Genomic DNA, 8,452 nt, shown 5'->3' on the forward strand with positions numbered 1-8,452 from the left:
ACTATAATAAAGAATATTAAAGAATACTTACCACTAACTGCTGAAAAGCTCGTGAGTGTGTGCCGACAGTCAGGACACAGCACCTCGGTGTAAGGCATGAGGAAATCTCACAGGGTTCACTCTGCAGTCTCTGGAGGTGGCACAGCCCTTCCCCAAGGGTGACAAAGTACAGGAATGAGGATCCCCAATGCCTGGGAAGTGATTGGTGTTTGATTGTAAGGCTTTGGAATGTTGAATACTCGCTTTGTTAAATCTATATTATATTACATTATACTTACTGTATTTCTACTATAAAGAATATTAAAGAATACTATAGTAAAATAAAGAACACTATACTATAAAATAAAGAATACTATAATAAAGAAAATTAAAGAATACTTACTGCTAACTACCGAAAAACTGCGTGCTGACAGTCAGGACACAGCTTTGAGTGATTGGCTAAGGAAACAAAACAATTCTCAGTAGAATTTAATTACTAAATTCTTTTAGGTAAATCATCTTCTAACACATTCTACGAAACAACAGGAGCAGCAAGCAGAGGTAAGAGTTGTTTTCCCTTCTTGCTCGGGGTTTCTGTGGTTGAGATGGCCCTGAGGTGCTGGAAAGTCTCTTTTTCCCAGCCCCGGGGTCGAAGAAGGAGCCAGGATTCTTCAGCTCTGGTTTCCAAGGCTGTTTATTTTCTTTAATCGAATACATTCTTTTTCTGCCCCGCTGAGGTCTGTCCAGCAGGTTGGGTTGAGGCACACTGACCGCCCCAGAGGCGGTGTTAGCTTTTATACTAAGAACTATGTGTACTTTATTCACAATAATTTTCCAATACCTATCACCTATGCTAAACACTGAATTTCTACTCCAAACTAATCCAAAAGTGCCACCATCACAGCAGAAGATGGAGGACTAGAAAAAGAAAGTAGAAGGACAAGGCAAACCCAAATCCCTCCATCTTGGCTTCTGAACCCCCATTCTAAAAACCCAAAATTCTACTTTTCTACCTTGTGACAAATTAACTATCATTCTACTTAAACTCTCGTGGCTTGTAAATCTTCACATAAAGTTGGTAATTGTTTCCATGGGTTAAAATCCAAGGCACAGGTGTTTGTGACTCTGTGCCAAGGTCTCTGAGCCCCCTGGCAGGGGCTGGAGCCATCCAGGGCTCCCAGAGCAATGTCCTGGGCTCTGACACTTCTTCTCTGCTCCTCTCACAGCATTCTCTCTGCTCAGAGGCTGTGTGAGTACCCAGAAAGGGCAGAGGCATCAGTAAATGGCTTTGACTCAGAGCTGGAGTGAGACAGGGGCAGGGACAGGAGGACATGGGGAGGGCAGGGGTTTGGGGACAGGGACAGGGACAGGAGGACATGGGGAGGGCAGGGGTTTGGGGACAGGGACAGGAGGACCTGGAGAGGGCAGGGGTTTGGGGACAGGGACAGGAGGGACCTGGGGAGGGCAGGGGCTTGGGGACAGGGACAGGGACAGGAGGACATGGGGAGGGCAGGGGCTTGGGGACAGGGACAGGGACAGGAGGGACCTGGGGAGGGCAGGGGTTTGGGGACAGGGACAGGGACAGAAGGACCTGGGGAGGGCAGGGGCTTGGGGACAGGGACAGGAGGGACCTGGAGAGGGCAGGGGTTTGGGGACAGGGACAGGGACAGGAGGGACCCGGGGAGGGCAGGGGTTTGGGGACAGGGACAGGGACAGAAGGACCTGGGGAGGGCAGGGGTTTGGGGACAGGGACAGGGACAGGAGGGACCTGGGGAGGGCAGGGGTTTGGGGACAGGGACAGGGACAGGAGGACCTGGAGAGGGCAGGGGTTTGGGGACAGGGACAGGGACAGGAGGGACCTGGGGAGGGCAGGGGTTTGGGGACAGGAGGACATGGGGAGGGCAGGGGTTTGGGGACAGGGACAAGAGGACATGGGGAGGGCAGGGGTTTGGGGCTCATAAATTCAGAAGAGACGCTGGCCCCAGGCCTGGCTCAGCCCCCTGACAGGACCAGCCCCTGATCCCAGCCTTAATCTGGGCTCGGGTTTAAACGGGACCAGTTTGTTGGCAGAACAGAGGGGGCCTGATCCCCTCACTGGGGCTGAGGGCAAATCCCTGCTCAGCTGGGCTCCAACTGCTAAAATAGGGGAACACGGATTATAAATTTTTAGATATAAAATAAAATAAAAATAAAATAAAATAAACAAATATAAAATAAAACTTAAAAATTAAAATAAAATTATAAAAATAAATCAAACTATAAAGTAAAAGAAATTAAAATAAAATAAAATATTAAACAATAATAAAATAAAACAAAACAAAATAAAATAAATAAACAAATAAAAAATAAAAATTTAAAAATCAAATAAAATTTTTAAAATTAAAAAAATATAAAAAATATAAAAAATAAAATAAAATAAAATAAAATAAAATGAAATAAAATAAAATAAACAAATATAAAATAAAGCTTAAAAATTAAAATAAAATTATAAAAATAAATCAAACTATAAAATAAAGTAAAATAAAATAAAATATTAAGCAATAATAAAATAAAACAAAAAAAACCCAAAATAAAATAAACAAATATAAAATAGAATTTTAAAAATAAAATTTAAAAAATAAAAAATAATAAAAAAATAAAAAAAAATAAATAAAATAAAATAATTTTAAAAAAATTTAAACCACATTTTCTCTCTTTCCAGAAACACTAAAGCTTTGCTCCTCATTAAAACTAAGGTTTGGATATTTTGAAAATGATACCTAAGGAAAAATAATAATCTCACATTATCACATGCTTACATCAAAGGTGCTGACTTTAACTCATTTACTGGGGAAAAATTAACAAATTACAGTGCTGAGTACCCAAGCAGATTGCTGGGTTTGTTCCTCTCCCTTTCAAGAGATTTCATTTGGCTTTGAAACCCACAGGAATACTTTGGGAAGGAGGTGCTCTGCAGCAAGGGAAGGGTAATAAAAGCTGGAATTTTGGTTTTTATGTCTCTGCCTGCTCTAATTTGTCTCCCAGCTGCAACGAGCACCGAGGGCCTTGCAGGAGCAACCCCGGGCTGGAGAGGGGCAGGAGCCAGGGGAGAGGAGCTCTCCCTTCCTGCTGGGAGGGTGCTGGGTCCCACTGCAGTCAGGAGCTTTGGGGCAGGGCACAGGGACCCGGGCTGGACTCCAATGGAAAATATTTCCTCATCCTGGAGAGCAGAGCCCCTGTGTGAGCCCTGGCAGGGTTCAGGTCCTTGTCTTTTGGGGGGATCAGCACAAAAGTGAGGGTTGGAACCACAGAACCCCAGAGTGGGCTGGGCTGGGAGGGACTTTAGGGCTCATTCCATGGGCAGGGACACCTCGCGCTGTCCAGGTGCTCCAAAATCCAATGTCCAGCCTGGCCTTGGGCACTGCCAGGGATGCAGGGGCAGCCCCAGCTGCTCTGGGCACCCTGTGCCAGGGCCTGCCCACCCTGCCAGGGAACAATTCCTCATTGCCAAGATCCCACCCAGCCCTGCCCTCTGGCACTGGCAGCCATTCCCTGGGTGCTGTCCCTCCATCCCCGACCCCCCCGGCTGTGCCCTCCTGGCAGGGACTTGTGCAGAGCCACAAGGGCCCCTGAGCCTCCTTTGCTCCAGCCCCAGCCCCTGCCCAGCTCCCTCAGGGATTCTCCAGCCCCTGCCCAGCTCCATTCCCTGCCCTGGGCACTCTCCAGCCCCTCCAGGGCTCTCCTGCAGGACCAGAACTGGACCCAGCCCCCAGGTGTGGTCACAGCTCCTGCCTTGAGCTGCTCCACGCTGCAGCAGCGACTCCACGGGCATGGCCAGGCAGCTCCAGGAGCTCCAGGAGCTGCTCCAGCTCCTCAGGTGCCACAGGGCACCCAAACCCCTGGGATGGGATGGGATAATGGGACAATGGGATGGAATGGGATGGGATGGGATGGGATGGGATGGGATGGGATGGGATGGGATGGGATAATGGGACAATGGGATGGGATGGGATGGGATGGGATGGGATGGGATGGGATGGGATGGGATGGGATGGGATGGGATGGGATGGGATGAGATGTGCTTCCCCCTTCTTCAGGGCCATTCCCAGAGGGGGGAAGCAGCCGTGCTGGGACTGGCCAGGTGGGAATGGGATTTCCCCTGGGCTCAGCCTGCAGGTGCCAGGCAGGGCTGGGCACGGCCTGTTTGCCACAGGACAGCGAGCAGGGCACGGCCTCGGGGCTGCTGGTGGCACTGGGGGCCCAGAGCTGATCCCCCATCCCTGGTGGCAGCAGGAGGTGCAGATCCAGCTCTCTCCATGTGCCTTTCCCAGCTCCCAAGGGCTCCAGGCTCACACCTGGCTGCAGTCCCTGGTACTGGGGCTGCCAGGGATCCCTGGGGACACCGGGATGTTCGTGCTGGCACGGGGACACTGCTGTGCCTGTGATGCCTCAGGTTTGGGTTTTATATTTTCACATTCTGTGCTGCTTTAATGTGTGGGTCTGGGTTCACATTCTGGGATGGTGAGCTCTGTGCACAGAGCAGGGAGACAAAACAATTCCTGCTCCAGCTGGGCACCAAGGACAAATGATCCAAATCTCAGCCCCAGAGCACAAACCCCGTGGGCTGGAGAGAGAAAAACAAGCAGGGTGGGACTGCAGGGGCTAAAGCTGGGATGGGACAATGAACTGCAAGGTGCAAATGGAGCAGAACTGATCCCAGGGACAGACCCCGTGCCCGGCCGTGCATTTTGGGGCCATTTTGGTTCATCTTGGGTGCAGCCCTGGCTGGGCTCTGGTGCTGCCCAGGGTGGATCCATGGAGGAGATGCTTTGAATCAATCCCTGCTTTATTCTGTGGCTCTGCCCAGCCTCTGCTCTGGCTCAGCCTCACAGGGCATCCCCAGAGTGCCCCGGGCCAGGTGAGCCCATCAGGTCCCAGTGACCGATCCCAGCAGGTCCCGTTTCCCCGGCCCGAGCCCTGGGAGTCTCCAGCGCCCCGCGAGTGGACCCGGGCCGGATCCAGGTGGCAATGGGACCAAAGGAGGCGCTGCCATCTCCTCCCTCCTGCCCGGGCCCCCGGCCCGGAGCGGCCGAACCGAAGCCCCGCAGGTCCCAGCGCCTGCGGCCGGGAGGGAGCGGCGCAGGAATCATCCCCACCTCCGAGCAGAACCCGAAAATTGAAAGTGGCATCCATTGAGCTCCTCCGAGCACTTTCAAAGGACTTGTAAGGCTGCGGTGGCCATTGTGCTGCGGGTAATTCTGTGTCACAACTAATTAGCGCCTAATAGCCGTGCTGGGGACAAAGTCCCCGCTTGACAAGAGAAGTCTCTTTGGGCTCGCATTCAGGCCTAATCTGACCCTGAATAGCGGAGATTACATGAGGTAATACAGCAGTTATTTCTACCTGCTGTAGTTCATAAGCTCCATCTCCAGCTGAGGCAGAGCCCCCCTCCCCCTGTACAAAGATTATTTGTCATTAAAATGCTCAGGAGCTTTTTTTTCTTTTTTTTTTTTCCTTTTTCTTTTTTTTTCCTTTTTTTTTTTCTTTTTTAAATCTGGATGTTGCCTCCACTTTCAGAAAGGTTTTTGAAGGAAGATTAGCAGGATTAGGAAAGGTTCACATATGTTCAGCTTCACTATTGGTATTCAAGACATCACAACTTCAGCACCACCCAGGAAGGCCAAGAAAACCGGGAACAGAGAGGGAGAGGCAGGAAAAAAGAGGGAAAGGCGAGAGCTCTCCAGCAGTGAGAACAGCCGAGCCAGCCCAGGGCTGCAGGAATCCTTCACTCCAGAAAAACTGGGCTTGGGAAGGCTGAGCCAGAGCAGAGGCTGGGCAGAGCCACAGAATAAAGCAGGGATTGATTCAAAGCATCTCCTCCATGGATCCACCCTGGGCAGCACCAGAGCCCAGCCAGGGCTGCACCCAAGATGAACCAAAATGGCCCCAAAATGCACGGCCGGGCACGGGGTCTGTCCCTGGGATCAGTTCTGCTCCATTTGCATCTTGCAGTTCATTGTCCCATTCCAGCTTTAGCCCCTGCAGTCCCACCCTGCTTGTTTTTCTCTCTCCAGCCCACGGGGTTTGTGCTCTGGGGCTGAGATTTGGATCATTTGTCCTTGGTGCCCAGCTGGAGCAGGAATTGTTTTGTCTCCCTGCTCTGTGCACAGAGCTCAGCATCCCTAATGTGAACCCAGACCCACACACTAAAGCAGCACAGAATGTGAAAAATAGAAAAGCTCCAACCTGAGGCATCACCTCTGCCCTCACACCTGCAGATGGATGTGCCCTGGGAACAAGGCACAGACAGGGAGTTGCAACCCAGGAGGGGAGAATCACAGAATTCCCATAATTCACAGAATTCCCAGAATTCCCAGAATCCCTGGGTTGGGAGAGACCTTCAAGGCCATCGAGTCCAGCCCAGCCCCAAGCCCTCAACTGAACCCTGGCACCCAGTGCCACATCCAGGCTTTGTTAAACACACCCAGGCATGGGGACTCCACCACCTCCCTGGGCAGCCATTCCAGAACTTTCTCACCCTTGCTGGAAAAACCTTTTCCCTGCTGTCCAGCCTGGATTTCCCTTGGTGCAGCTCGAGGCTGTGTGCTCTGGGTGTGTCAGTGCTGCTGCAGAAAGAGCCCAGGGCCAGCTGAGCACAGGCCTGGAGAACAGCTTACGGGGTGTTTGGAAATTGTCTCCCTTTTTTAGGGAACAGCAGCTTTTCCCCCTTCTTTGGGATTTCCCAAAAACCCAAAGCAATTCTTGGCAGTTTTTCTCCTACCTGGCCCTTCCTTCTCCTGACACCCGTGTGCCTCCTCCTCACCCTGTGCTCGCTCCTGGTGCTGCACTCACTGCTCCTTCCCTTTCCCTCTCCAGGAATTGCATTTCCTGGCCCTGGCACAGGGTGCCCAGAGCAGCTGGGGCTGCCCCTGCATCCCTGGCAGTGCCCAAGGCCAGGCTGGGCACTGGGGACAGTGGCAGGTGTCCCTGCCATGGCAGGGGTGGCACTGGGTGGGCTCTGAGGTCCCTCCCAACCCAAACCAGGCTGGGATTCTCTGATGATTCCAATTCCTTCCCAAACTTTCCCCTCACATGTCCCTCAGCCCGAGCCTCTCCTGTGACTCCTCCCAAGCCCTCCTGGTTTCCCTGCTCCATCCCCCAGCTCTGTGCCAGGCTCCCGACACTGAGGTGGCCACAAGGGGCAGAGCCCTGGCTGTGCTGAGGTTGTGGCAAGTGTCAGGACCCAGGACATCCCTCTGTCTGTCCTGAGCAGCCAGGACCCCTGTCAGGGAGCTCAGAGACCCTGGCACAGAGCCCAGAATGCCTGTGGGTTTGATTGTGACCCTTGGAGAAAGTTACCAACCTTAGATGAAGATCTGCAGCCACGAGAGTTTAAGTAGAATGATAGTGAACTTATCACGGGGTGAAAAATAGATTTTTGGGGTTTTTAGAATGGGGGTTCAGGGGGCAAGATGGAGGAATCTGGGCGTGTCCAGCCTTTCTCCTTCTTCTTCTTGGCCTCCATCTTCTGCTGTGATGGTGGCACTTTTGGATTGGTTTAGAGTAGAAGCTCACTGTCTAACACAGGTGATGGGTATTGGAATGTTATTGTAAACATTGTACAGGTAGTTTTTAGTATAAAGTTATAACACTGCCCTGGGGGCAGGCAGAGTGCCTTGGGCTGTCTTGCTGAGTGGACCTCAACTGGACAGGAGAAATATATTTTATATTTTTAATATTTTATAGATAAGGAACAATGAACAACCTTGAGAATGAGAACTGAAGAGCCCTGGCTGCTTCTTTGACTGCCGGGCTGGGAACAGAGACTTTGTGACACATCCCGGGGTCACTGTGAGCAGCAGAGACCCCGAGGGGCAAGGAGCCCCTGCAGCCCCTCTGGGGTGGCTCTGGAGGTTGCTCAGCTCAGGGGCAGCCCCAGGAGCTCGCTCACAGCCAGTGCCAGGAGGAGGCTCCCTGTGGGATTTAAAAGCAGCCTCGCTATTCCAGGCATTTCCATTTCCTTCCAGCTGTTCCAGATGTGCCTTAAATCCCAGGCACACGTGGGGAGGAGTCAGGGATGCTCTGGCCAGGAGAGCAGCTCCAGCTGACCCTCACAGGGGAAACAGCACAGGGAACCCAGAGTAATAAATCCAGCATGTCCTGAAAGACCAAAACTCTGCCAGAGCCCCACCAAAAGGGAGGAATCTCTCCCCCATTTTTTTCCTCACAGCAGGCACATAAAACCCCTGCCAAGGGCCCCTCTGGAGCTCCTCAGCTCGGGAGGATCCCTGGGGAATCTGGTGGGAGAAACAGGAGCCTTTTTGAGCCAGGTCTTGTAAGCCCTTGGAGGTTTATTTCACACCTAAGATAGCTTAGCTACCTTTGGAGGCATAAAATCAGCAGGATGGCTTCTGTTGCAGTGTTGGAAACAAAAAGGTTTTAATAAAAGACAAAATAACAGACTTTTTATAGAGAAAAATTGATTTAGGTGCAA

Source organism: Molothrus ater, chromosome 2 (assembly GCF_012460135.2).
Source record: "Molothrus ater isolate BHLD 08-10-18 breed brown headed cowbird chromosome 2, BPBGC_Mater_1.1, whole genome shotgun sequence".
Lineage (NCBI taxonomy): Eukaryota > Metazoa > Chordata > Aves > Passeriformes > Icteridae > Molothrus > Molothrus ater.